The sequence below is a fragment of the Oncorhynchus mykiss genome, chromosome 4, assembly GCF_013265735.2.
Source record: "Oncorhynchus mykiss isolate Arlee chromosome 4, USDA_OmykA_1.1, whole genome shotgun sequence".
NCBI classification, from domain to species: Eukaryota; Metazoa; Chordata; class Actinopteri; order Salmoniformes; family Salmonidae; genus Oncorhynchus; species Oncorhynchus mykiss.
The window spans coordinates 6,756,744-6,771,145 of NC_048568.1; positions in this window are offsets into that span (position 1 = coordinate 6,756,744).

Genomic DNA, 14,402 nt, shown 5'->3' on the forward strand with positions numbered 1-14,402 from the left:
CCAGATACTCAACTAGTCTATAGAAGGCCAGTTTTATTGCTTCTTTAATCAGTATAACAGTTTTCAGCTGTGCTAACATAATTGCAAAAGGGTTTTCTAATGATTAATTAGCCTTTTAAAATGATAAACTTGGATTAGCTAACACAACGTGCCATTGGAACACAGGAGTGATGGTTGCTGATAATGGGCCTATGTAGATATTCCATAAAAAATGTGTCACTTCCAGCTACAATAGTCATTTACAACATTAACAATGTCTACACTGTATTTATGATCAATTTGTTTTTCTTTCAAAAACAAGGACATTTCTAAGTGACCCCAAACTTTTGAATGGTAGTGTATATACAGTGCCTTGAGAAAGTATTCGGCCCCCTTGAACTTTGCGACCTTTTGCCACATTTCAGGCTTCAAACATAAAGATATAAAACTGTATTTTTTTGTGAAGAATCAACAACAAGTGGGACACAATCATGAAGTGGAACGACATTTATTGGATATTTCAAACTTTTTTAACAAATCCAAAACTGAAAAATTGGGCGTGCAAAATTATTCAGCCCCTTTACTTTCAGTGCAGCAAACTCTCTCCAGCAGTTCAGTGAGGATCTCTGAATGATCCAATGTTGACCTAAATGACTAATGATGATAAATACAATCCACCTGTGTGTAATCAAGTCTCCGTATAAATGCACCTGCACTGTGATAGTCTCAGAGGTCCGTTAAAAGCGCAGAGAGCATCATGAAGAACAAGGAACACACCAGGCAGGTCCGAGATACTGTTGTGAAGAAGTTTAAAGCCGGATTTGGATACAAAAATATTTCCCAAGCTTTAAACATCCCAAGGAGCACTGTGCAAGCGATAATATTGAAATGGAAGGAGTATCAGACCACTGCAAATCTACCAAGACCTGGCCGTCCCTCTAAACTTTCAGCTCATACAAGGAGAAGACTGATCAGAGATGCAGCCAAGAGGCCCATGATCACTCTGGATGAACTGCAGAGATCTACAGCTGAGGTGGGAGACTCTGTCCATAGGACAACAATCTATAATGTATATTGCACAAATCTGGCCTTTATTGAAGAGTGGCAAGAAGAAAGCCATTTCTTAAAGATATCCATAAAAAGTGTAGTTTAAAGTTTGCCACAAGCCACCTGGGAGACACACCAAACATGTGGAAGAAGGTGCTCTGGTCAGATGAAACCAAAATTGAACTTTTTGGCAACAATGCAAAACGTTATGTTTGGCGTAAAAGCAACACAGCTGAACACACCATCCCCACTATCAAACATGGTGGTGGCAGCATCATGGTTTGGGCCTGCTTTTCTTCAGCAGGGACAGGGAAGATGGTTAAAATTGATGGGAAGATGGATGGAGCCAAATACCGGACCATTCTGGAAGAATACCTGATGGAGTCTGCAAAAGACCTGAGACTGGGACGGAGATTTGTCTTCCAACAAGACAATGATCCAAAACATAAAGCAAAATCTACAATGGAATGGTTCAAAAATAAACATATCCAGGTGTTAGAATGGCCAAGTCAAAGTCCAGACCTGAATCCAATCGAGAATCTGTGGAAAGAACTGAAAACTGCTGGTCACAAATGCTCTCCATCCAACCTCACTGAGCTCGAGCTGTTTTGCAAGGAGGAATGGGAAAAAATGTCAGTCTCTCGATGTGCAAAACTGATAGAGACATACCCCAAGCGACTTACAGCTGTAATCGCAGCAAAAGGTGACGCTACAAAGTATTAACTTAAGGGGGCTGAATAATTTTGCACGCCCAATTATTCAGTTTTTGATTTGTTAAAAAAGTTTGAAATATCCAATAAATGTCGTTCCACTTCATGATTGTGTCCCACTTGTTGTTGATTCTTCACACAAAAAATACAGTTTTATATCTTTATGTTTGAAGTCTGAAATGTGGCAAAAGGTCGCAAAGTTCAAGGGGGCCGAATACTTTCGCAAGGCACTGTATATATACACTGCTCAAAAAAATAAAGGGAACACTAAAATAACACATCCTAGATCTGAATGAATGAAATATTCTTATTAAATAATTTTTTCTTTACATAGTTGAATGTGCTGACAACAAAATCACACAAAAATGATCAATGGAAATCAAATTTATCAACAGATGGAGGTCTGGATTTGGAGTCACACTCAAAATTAAAGTGGAAAACCACACTACAGGCTGATCCAACTTTGATGTAATGTCCTTAAAACAAGTCAAAATGAGGCTCAGTAGTGTGTGTGGCCTCCACGTGCCTGTATGACCTCCCTACAACGCCTGGGCATGCTCCTAATGAGGTGGCGGATGGTCTCCTGAGGGATCTCCTCCCAGATCTGGACTAAAGCATCCGCCAACTCCTGGACAGTCTGTGGTGCAATGGATTGGTGGATGGAGCGAGACATGATGTCCCAGATGTGCTCAATTGGATTCAGGTCTGGGGAACAGGCGGGCCAGTCCATAGCATCAATGCCTTCCTCTTGCAGGAACTGCTGACACACTCCAGCCACATGAGGTCTAGCATTGTCTTGCATTAGGAGGAACCCAGGGCCAACCGCACCAGCATATGGTCTCACAAGGGGTCTTAGGATCTCATCTCGGTACCTAATGGCAGTCAGGCTACCTCTGGCGAGCACATGGAGGGCTGTGCGCCCCCCCAAAGAAATGCCACCCCACACCATGACTGACCCACCGCCAAACCGGTCATGCTGGAGGATGTTGCAGGCAGCAGAACGTTCTCCACGGCGTCTCCAAACTCTGTCACGTCTGTCAAACTCTGTCACGTCTGCTTTCATCTGTGAAGAGCACAGGGCGCCAGTGGCGAATTTGCCAATCTTAGTTTTCTCTGGCAAATGCCAAACCTTGTGCACGGTGTTGGGCTGTAAGCACAACCCCCACCTTTGGACATCAGGCCCTCATACCACCCTCATGGAGTCTGTTTTTGACCGTTTGAGCAGACACATGCACATTTGTGGCCTGCTGGAGGGCTATGGCAGTGCTCCTCCTGCTCCTCCTTGCACAAAGGCGGAGGTAGCGGTCCTGCTGCTTGGTTGTTGCCCTCCTACGGCCTCCTCCACGTCTCCTGATGTACTGGCCTGTCTCCTGGTAGCGCCTCCATGCTCTGGACACTACGCTGACAGAAACAGCAAACCTTCTTGCCACAGCTCGCATTGATGTGCCATCCTGGATGAGCTGCACTACCTGAGCCACTTGTGTGAGTTGTAGACTCCGTCTCATGCTACCACTAGAGTGAAAGCACCGCCAGCATTCAAAAGTGACCAAAACATCAGCCAGGAAGTATAGGAACTGAGAAGTGGTCTGTGGTCGCCACCTGCAGAACCACTCCTTTATTGGGGGTGTCTTGCTAATTGCCTATAATTTCCACCTGTTGTCTATTCCATTTGCACAACAGCATGTGAAATGTATTGTCAATCAGTGTTGCTTCCTAAGTGGACAGTTTGATTTCACAGAAGTGTGATTGACTTGGAGTTACGTTGTTGTTTAAGTGTTCCCTTTATTATTTTGAGCAGTGTATATATATATATATATATATATATATATATATATATACACACACACATGATATATATATATATATATATACGTATATACAGTATATACTGTGCCTTTGGAATGTATTCAGACCCCTTGACTTTTTACACATTTTGTTACGTTGCAGCCCTATTCTAAAATTGATGAAATAGTTTTTTTCCCTCATGAATCTACACTCAATAGCCCATAATGACAAAGCAAAAACTGTTCTTTAGAAACGTTTGCTAATTTAAATAAATACATAACATTTTACATTTACATAAGTATTCATAGCCTTTACTTTGTTGAAGCACCTTTGGCAGCAATTACAGCATTGCGTCTTCTTGGGTATGATGCTACAAGCTTGGCACACCAATATTTGGGGAGTTGCTCCCATTCTTCTCTGCAGATCTTCTCAAGCATTGTCAGGATGGACGGGGAGCATTGCTGCACAGCTATTTTCAGGTCTCTCCAGAGATGTTCGATCAGGTTCTAATCCGGGCTCTGGCTGGGCCAGTCTGGGGTTTTCATCAAGAATCTGTCTGTACTTTGCTATGTTCATCATTGCCTCGATCCTCACTTGTCTCTCAGTCCCTGCCATGGAAAACATCCACGTAGTATGATGCTGTAACCACCACGCTTCACCGTAGGGATGTTGCTAGGTTTCTAGATGTGACGCTTGGCATTCAGGCCAATCTTGGTTTCATCAGACCAGAGAATCTTGTTTCTCGTGGTCTGCAAGTCTTCAGGTGCCTTTTGGCAAACTCCAAGCGGGCTGTCATGTGGCTTTTACTGAGGAGTGGCTTCCGTCTGGCCACTCTACCATAAAGGCCTGATTGGTGGAGTGCTGCAGAGATGGTTGTCCTTCTGGAAGGTTCTCCCATCTCCACAGAGGAACTCTAGACCTCCATCATAGAAACTATTGGGTTCTTGGTCATCTCCCTGACCAAGGCCCTTCTCCCCCGATTGCTCAGTTTGGCCGGGCGGCCAGCTCTAGGAAGAGTCTTGGTGGTTTCAAACATCTTTCATATAAGAATGATGGAGGCCACTGTGTTCCTCGGGACCTTCAATGCTGCAGACATGTTTTGGTACCCTTCATCTGTGCCTCAACACAATCTTGTCTCAGAGCTCTACGGACAATTCCTTCGACCTCATGGCTTGGTTTTTGCTTTGACGTGCACTGTCAACTGTGGGACCTTATATAGACAGGTGTGTGCCTTTCCAAATCATGTCCAATCAATAAAATTTTCCACAGGTGGACTACAGTCAAGTTGTAGAAACATCTCAAGGATGATCAATGGAAACAGGATGCACCTGAGCAAAGGGTCTGAATACTAATGTAAATAAGGTATTTCTGTTTTTAATATTTCATACATTTGCTAAAATATGTTTGTCATTATGGGGTGTAGATTGCTGAAGATTTGTTTTTATTTAATCAATTTTAGAATAAGGCTGTAACATAACAAAATATGGACAAATTCAAGGGGTCTGAATACTTTCCGAAGGCACTGTATGAAATTATACTTATGATTAGATGTATGCAGATCACAAATGAGAAGGGTTTAGCTATAAAGTTGCTCATCTGTGGGAAAAACTGGAAGGAAGAAAATCAGGTGTAGGCAGGCATGTGTTATTCTAGTAGAATCTTAAAGTAGATGGAAGGGAATCTGAACATTAATAATTCATAACTTAATGCTTTTCTTGAGTTAGCTTATGAGGAAGTAGGTTACTGATGCCATAACTTCTTTCAGTGTTTTCCTCTTCGATTGTGGCATCTGCTGTGGGTTGCTGGCATGGACTACATGAGAATCAGGGCCTTGTCACACTGACTTCAAGTTTACTCCAGAGGGCAGTAGACACACACTGATCACAGGAACATAGCAGATAAGCTGGTGTGCTGCGTGGAGAAAAGTGCATCATCATGTTGGAAAATACAAAATAGTACGCTGCATGGTTTTTATCATTTATGAGACATTATGTCTTACTGACTGTTATCATGTGACACTTTCTACTTGTTACTTTGCTCAAATACTTCAACACTTTTGTCAACTTGCTAATGTCTATGATGTTTGGTGTTACGGTACGTGCTTTGGGCAAAAGTAGTGAACTATAGTGTAGGGTGTGGGGTATCAAGGGAGATATGTCCTGAACCTCGTGGTCTGCTCAGAGATCGAGCAGGCATTTGTGAGAATATCATATATATTAGATTATTTTAAGTGTCGCTCTCCTTGTGTTTGCTGTAGGTCTTGATCTGATATTTTCTCTCCCCTTTCTTATTTTTCCTCTTTTTCCTCTCCTTTCCCCTTTTTCCTCCCCTGTTCCTCTTTCTCCTTTTCCCCTCTCTCCTCTCCTGTCACTCCAGCAGGTCCGCGTGGAGAGAAGAGGGTGATCCATGTATCCAACCTGAGGGCCTCTCCTGTCACTCCAGCAGGTCCGCGTGGAGAGAAGAGGGTGATCCATGTATCCAACCGGAGGGCCTCTCCTGTCACTCCAGCAGGTCCGCGTGGAGAAAAGAGGGTGATCCATGTATCCAACCTGAGGGCCTCTCCTGTCACTCCAGCAGGTCCGCGTGGAGAGAAGAGGGTGATCCATGTATCCAACCTGAGGTCCTCTCCTGTCACTCCAGCAGGTCCGCGTGGAGAGAAGAGGGTGATCCATGTATCCAACCGGAGGGCCTCTCCTGTCACTCCAGCAGGTCCGCGTGGAGAGAAGAGGGTGATCCATGGATCCAACCTGAGGTCCTCTCTTGCACCACTGCCTTACTCGGATTCTGGACCACTTCAACCATCTCTACCGTCACAGGTTTCTCCAGGTGTGCAGGCTTGCCGCGGCCACGCCATCCCACCACTATTCCATCCCAGCGGCTTGCGTGGAAAACATCTCGCCACCTGCTAATAGGGCTCCAGCCCCGGTGAGGCCCTCGACTCCTCCACCATCAACAGCAATGTCTCTGGTTGCAGCTGAGTAACACAGGATGAGTCCTTGTCCCCTCCTAATTCATTTCATTGTAATTATTTAGCCAGTATAGTCCACTCAGGAAAAGACTTGCCACTGCTTACCAGGGAGTCCTCCTCCCTCTCCTCTGGTAACTCCAGACCACTATGAAAGGATCAAGCTGGCATAGCTCAGGAACTGGGAGCAACTCAGTACTGCACACTCTTACCAAGATGCCTCTTGAGGATAGAAGTTGAGGACTTTTAGTACGCTACATAATATTGATAAATATAAAATAGATGATAAGATAGATGATATAATTTTAATCAAAAGTAATTCATTTGCAACTATCAAACTGTCAACTGGTTATTCATTACAGTATGAAGTGTAAAATGATTGGGACAAACACAACACAGCTCACCTAATGGTAGTTTTTACAAACAGTACAGCACCACGCTCACCCAAGAGATCTATGATACATGAGTCTACAACCTTATCATATTATCAATAATATTGGAACATTTACCAATCACTGTAAAACAATGTGGATTTGTTATTTGGGGAATACCAAAATAAACCGAAGGCAGACCCAGGTAAAGCCAGGGTCATATTCATTAGGGTCGACCATAGACAAATATTTTTCTCAGGAAAACAAGAGTTTCTTATTGGAGAAGTTCACATTCCCTCCCTGTTTCAGTATGTTTCCTTATGTCTGGTGCATAATGAACACTACCCAGGGTTATTAGTCTGGGCCAGGTGTATCAAGGGTCCTAGTGCAGCACTCCTACTCTGAGACCCTTGATACATACAGCCTCTGGTGTATCTGGAGTTGAAAATGTCACTGTTCCTGATCATTCACAAGGGGGCAGCCTCCACTACGAATAGAAAGTGACTGTCTGTACGTGAGATGTGGGCTGCATTGCCACAGTCTAAAATGGCTTCATCTGTTCATCTCATGTACACTGAATCCGAGGTGAAAAAACTGGACAAGTGGAAGCAAATGCCTAGTAGAACTCGACCGTAATGATTTTACCTAGTATGTTTTCACATCAGGGCAGATGGAGGAGATGAGGAGAGAGGAAGGGAGCCATTTTGGAAAATGGCTGATAGGGAGCAATCTGTTATGACTTCTGTCTGTTCTCATATATTTGGCTTCAAAACTTTCCAGTTTCAATTAGTTTATTACAATCAACATGTTGGTCAATAGACCCTGCATCCATTTAAAGCCTGAAGAAGATCTGCGGTGTATTCATTACACCGATTCAGTTGCAAAATGTTTCTTAAATGGAAGCAAACAGAACAAAACGGGGAGGGACCTACCTGAATTTGTCCTATTGAAACTTTTGTTTTCATTGCAAGCGCAACTTTTTGGACTAATGATTACACCGCTGTTGACTGAAATGTTGCTTGGCGTTTACTTCTTTTCAAATGTAAAATGTGCAAAACATTATGTCAATTATGAAAAAGCTACAGTGATTGAAACTGTAACTTTTGAGAGCAAACACATCAGAACTACCCTTTTGTGTTCTTCTGAGATTACTTGAGTTTTTTTTTTAAAGACTATGCCAGATTACCAGTGTGCTGGAGTTTCTTTCTTTTCAAACAGGTGTTTTTCTCCATTTACCTGGAAATGCACTAGCTGTGCACACTACAGTTTTTTTAAAGTACATTTTCTATTAGTCATGGATGATGGTCACTGCATCTATATCAACAACGTCTTAGTCAAAACACCATCAACGTCACAACCCTGGATGGTCATGAAATTGTGGACTGACCAAAGAGATGGGATATAATGTTTCACTCACCGTTCTATATTTTACACCCATATGTTTTCTCTGTCATGAATATTTTACTCCCATTACAGAACAGTGAGAACATAATAGAATGGATTGTTGTGGGAGATGCATGCCAGATCAGAAGATCTAAATGAGAAATAGCCCAAAATGTGTTCGGTTCAAATGCAAAGTTTTTGGTCATTCCTATCTATTTCCAATGTACAGTACCAGTCAAACGTTTGGAAACACCACATTCAAGGGTTTTTCTTTACATTTTTACTACATTCTACATTGTAGGATAATAGTGAAGAATGAAAAACACGTATGGAATATTGTAGTAACCACAAAAAAGTGTTAAACAAATACAAAATATATTGTATATTTGAGATTCTTCAAAGTAGCCACCCTTTGCCTTTATGACAGCTTTTCAATCTCTTGGCATTCTCTCAACCAGCTTCATGGAGTAATCACCTGGAATGCATTTCAATTAAAAGGTGTGCCTTGTTAAAAGTTCATTTGTGGAATTTATTTTCTTCTTAATGCGTTTGAGCCAATCAGTTGTGTTGTGAGCCAATCAGTTGTGCTGTAACATACAGAAGATGGCCCTATTTGGCAAAAGACCAGGTCCATATTATGGCAAGAACAGCTCAAATAAGCAAAGAGAAATGACAGTCCATTATTACTTTAAGACAAGGTCAGTCAATGCAGAAAATGTCAATAACTTTGCAGTCTCAAAGACCATCAAGTGTTATGATGATACCAGCTCTCATGAGGACCACCACAGCAAAGGAAGACCCAGAGTTACCTCTGTTGCAGAGGATAAGTTCATTAGAGTTAACTGCACCTCAGACTGCAGCCCAAATAAATGCTTCACAGAGTTCAAGTAACAGACACATCTCAGCATCAACTGTTCAGAGAAGACTGCATGAATCAGACTTAACCGGCATGGCTACCTTAGAATTCTACAGCGATATGCCATCCCATCTGGTTTGTGCTTAGTGGGACTATCAATTGTTTTTCAACAGGACAATGACCCAAAACACACCTCAGAAACATAACCTCACACTCAACATCAAGAAAACAAAGGAGATGATCGTGGACTTCAGTAAACAGCAGAGGTAGCACCCCTCATCCACATCGACGGGACAGTAGTGGAGAAGGTGGAAAGTTTTAAGTTCCCTGACCTACACATCACGGACAAACTGAAACGGTCCACCCACACAGACAGCGTGGTGAAGAAGGTGCAACAGCGCCTCTTCAACCTCAGGATGCTGAAGAAATTTGGCTTGTCACCAAAAACACTTTTACAGATGCACAATCGAGAGCATCTTGTTGGGCTGTATCACCGCCTGGTACGGCAGCTGCTCCGCCCACAACCGCAAGGCTCTCCAGAGGGTAGTGAGGTCTGCACAACGCATCACCAGGGGCAAACTACCTGCCCTACACCACCTGATGTCACAGGAAAGCCAAAGAAATCATCAAGGACAACAACCACTGAAGCCACTGCCTGTTCACCCCGCTAACATCCAGAAGGCGAGGTCAGTACAGGTGCATCAAAGCTGGGACCGAGACTGAAAAACAGCTTCTCAAGGACATTAGACTATTAAACAGCCATCACTAACATTGAGTGGCTGCTGCCAACATACTGACTCAATCTCTAGCCACTTTAATAATAAAAAATTGGATGTAATAAATGTATCACTAGTCACTTTAAACAATGTCACTTTATATAATGATTACATACCCTACATTACTCATCTCATATGTATATACTGTACTCTATACCATCTACTGCATCTTGCCTATACCGCACGGCCATCGCTCATCCATATATTTATATGTACATATTCTTATTCATTCCTTTACACTTGTGTGTATAAGGTAGTTGTTGTGAAATTGTTAGATTACTTGTTAGATATTACTGCACGGTCGGAACTAGAAGCACAAGCATTTCGCTACACTCGCATCAGCATCTGCTAACCATGTGTATGTGACCAATAAAATGTGATTTGATTTGATGTGGAATAGAGTTCCATGTAGTCATGTCTCTATGTAGTACTGTGCACCTCCCATAGTCTGTTCTGGACTTGGGGACTGTGAAGAGACCTCTGGTGGCATGTCTTGTGGGGTATGAATGGGTGTCCGAGCTGTGTGCTAGTATTTTAAACAGACAGCTCGGTACCTACAGCTTGTCAACACCTCTTACAAAAACAAGTAATGAGGAAGTCAATCTCTCTTCCACTTTGAGCCATGAGAGATTGACATGCATGTCATTAATGTTAGCTCTCCGTGTACTTTTAAGAGCCAGCCGTGCTGCCCTGTTGTGAGCCAACTGCAATTTTCCCAAGTCCCTCTTTGTGGCACCTGACAACACAACTGAAACGTAGTTCAGGCACGACAAAACCAGGGCCTGTAGGACCTGCCTTGTTGATAGTGTTGTTAAGAAGGCAGATCAGCGCTTTATTATGGATAGACTACCACTGTTGCTTGATTGTTTTTAGTGCTTTACTGGAAAGCTTATCAGGAGTATACTTGATAGTTCAGGGTGAGCTGCACAAAGTGGTCTTCTTACTAGGACACACCGCCTCAGTGGTAACAGTGTAACTCTGGTTCATAGGCTCATGATTATTGCATCCAATGGCTGTAGGATTAACAAAGGTATTCAGGGCAATTAGGGGGACATAAATTAAGTTACTTACATTGTGTCTGCCATCACCCCTAGGATAATGTACATTAGCTGCATCATTATGATGACTCATTGTCACAATGGTAGGGATTAGCTGAGGCGGTCATTGATAAGTCATTGTTTGGACAGGAGTCCAGGAGCCAAGAGTATCTCCTGTTTCCAGAAGGTGTCAAAGTTATCTATAAAAGTGACTCCAGCAGAGATACAATAATATTTTAGCCAGATGTGTACAGATGTGCCAGATGTGTACCAACGATGGTACGATGGTAACACAAAAATCAGTTCTTTAAAATAAATGTTCAGATGTTCCGAGCTAGCCCTCCTGATGTCGCTTGATCCCACATGGACTACGACAGTGCCAGCTACCGGCATCTGTCGTAGAAAAGTCAGAAGCTGCTTTGTGATGTCTTGTACTCGTGCTCCTGGGTAGCACAGAGTTTTTGCCTCGGGAACTGAGATGTTTCTCACCATAGAGCTGCCTATGATGACAGCTGGCGATGTTGAATGGGCCGGTCTCTCAGGCAGCCTCATGGTCTGATGAGGGTGGGATCTCTGAGGATCTGAACCCGAGGTTGAAGCCACCAGAGAGGGAGACAGAACAGAGGACGAAGACGCAGGAACCTCCGGATCCGATCTTGAATGGTAAGCCTGCAAGGAAGGCGGGGCTGGAACCTCTGGATCCAGGGCGGCAAAGCTGTTTCTGTTCCCTGTCAGGTCCTGGCTCAACATCTCCAAGGACACTCCCGTTGCCAGAGGACGCTGTCTTTGACTTCCACAGCGAGTTTCGTATCTCCATGGCTGGTTGGTTGGGTCGAGAACCGCTCCATTCTCCAGGGAAGGGGGAGACCCCATTTGGGGATGGAACCCTGCTGAGCACCTGCCAGTCGGCTGTGGAGAGCCAACACAGCGGCGACACTTCCACTAGGCCAGAGCGGCATCCGGCTACTGGGGTGGAAGAAAAATAAAAAGTAGGCGGCGTGGATTTGCCAGTAGCTTGTGAAGGTTTGCTACATGCTTGGTAAGAGTAGCCACTTCGCCCCTGTAGTCCTCCGCAAGCAATCAGCTGCTACATTGAAAGACAGCACGGTCCACATTGTCCCGGAACAAAGCAAAATTAAACACTGCTCCTGCAGCGCTGGAAACGTTCAATAGCGTCCTCCATTTGAGACCGCCGAGCCAGCTAGGCTAGCTGGACGTTGGTGTCTCTCTGCGGAATCTGGAGGGATCCCGGGACAGACAGCAATGCTCATAGCAACTAAGCCCAACAGAGCCACAGAATCCAAAATAAAATACAATTATATAGAAACAATGTTAGCTTTACAAAAACAATAAACCGAGGTCTCTCGTTCAGCTTTCGGCGTTCATCAGCGTTCAACCTGTGTGGAGAGAGGTGGTGATGGTAAAGCATAGTGCAATTTGAGATGAGTGAGAGGTTAGCATGAAGTATAATAAAATATTAAATTAATCCGGTCCTTTGTTGTATCTAAAAAAAGGAGGGTTCTGATATCAAGACATGTTCAAGAAATGGAACAATGTATCAATCAATCGAGTACAAAAGGTAAGACAGGGCATGCCACCCAAAAACCTATGACAAACATGTAAACAATGCATTCTGTTTGTCACCGACAAGTGAACATTGAACTTGTCAGCTATAGGAGAGGCTTACATTTTTTGAGACTTCATTGAACAGGGGAAATAATCTTAAAAACAAACTTAGAAAAGCATGTCACCATATGGACTCGATGGAAAACTGTCTATATAGGACTAAAAACAGCTGGCAAAGAAATTACGCTAGGCCTTCCTTATGAAAAAATATTGCAGTCAGAGTGCAGTATAACTGCAGTACACTGTAGTATAACTATAGTTAGAATGCAGTATAACTGCAGTATTCTGCAAATACTGTTATCTTTTTTTGTAAGTGATTTACAATACAGCCTACGCTACACCACAACTTTCTTAGCTTCTGTAGCAGTGTGTGTGTAAAATCACTGGATAAGCCAAGAAAATGTATTGTGATAATTGCATTGTTTTCTCTATAACCTGTTAGTTCATATGCCTTGCGACCTTGATATACTGTATACGTCTAAGGCAGAGACAAGAAGACACAGTGGTAGAATAAATTCAACCACACCTTTGTTTCATCACAATGAGCAAACTCTGTCCAGTGAAGTGCACAAAGCATATTGCATGTAAAAAACAGTTACATGACCTACAGCATGGTCAAGCAAGTTAATATTTCTGACATTTTCGGATTACTAAACAACTGTTGATTTAGAACCGCAGAGAGTCACCACAAGTCACTCTGAAAACAGGAGCTGCTTCCATTATTCCAGCACCATTTCATCATAAACAAATTACTCTGTCAATAAAGAAGTGGTCAAATGACACAGATGCTAAGCTACAGGACTGTTTTGCTAGCACAGACTGGAATATGTTCCGGGATTCTTCCGATGGCACTGAGGAGCACATCACATCAGTCACTGGCTTCATCAATAAGTTAATCGATGACGTCGTCCCCACAGTGACCATATGTACATACCCCAATCAAAAGCCATGGATTATAGGCAACATCCGCACTGAGCTAAAGGCGAGAACTGCCGCTTTCAAGGAACGGGACTCTTATTAACCCGGAAGCTTATAAGACATCCTGCTATGCCTTCCGATGAACCAACAAACAGGCAAAGCGTTAATACAGGACTAAGATCGAATCGTACTACACTGGCTCTGAAACTTGTCGGATGTGGCAGGGCTTGCGAACCATTACAGACTACAAAGAGAAGAACAGCCGAGAGATGCCTAGTGACACGAGCCTACCAGATGAGCTAAACTACTTCTATGCTCGCTTCAAGGCAAATAACACTGAAACATGCATGAGAGCACCAGCTGTTCCAGAAGACTGTGTGATCACGCTCTCCGCAGCCGATGTGAGTAAGACCTTTAAACAGGTTAAGATTCACAAGGCCGCGGGGCCAGACGGATTACCAGGACGTGTACTGCGAGCATGCACTGACCAACTGGCAAGTGTCTTCACTGACATTTTCAACCTCTTTGTAATACCAACATGTGCCCAAGAACACAAGGTAACCTGCCTAAATGACTAACGACCTGTAGCATTCACGTCTGTAGCCATGAAGTGCTTTGAAAGGCTGGTCATGGCTCACATCAACACCATTATCCCAGAAACCCTAGACCCACTCAAATTTGCATACTGCCCCAACAGATCCAGAGATGATGCAATCTCTATTGCACTCCACACTGCCCTTTCCCAATGCTATTCATTGAATTACAGCTCAGCGTTCAACACCATAGTGCCCTCAAAGCTCATCACTAAGCTAAGGACCCTGGGACTAAACACCTCCCTCTGCAACTGCATCCTGGACTTCCCGGTGGGCCGTACCCAGGTGGTAAGGGTAGGTAACAACACGTCTGCCACGCTGATCCTCAACACAGGGGCCCCTCAGGGGTGTGTGCT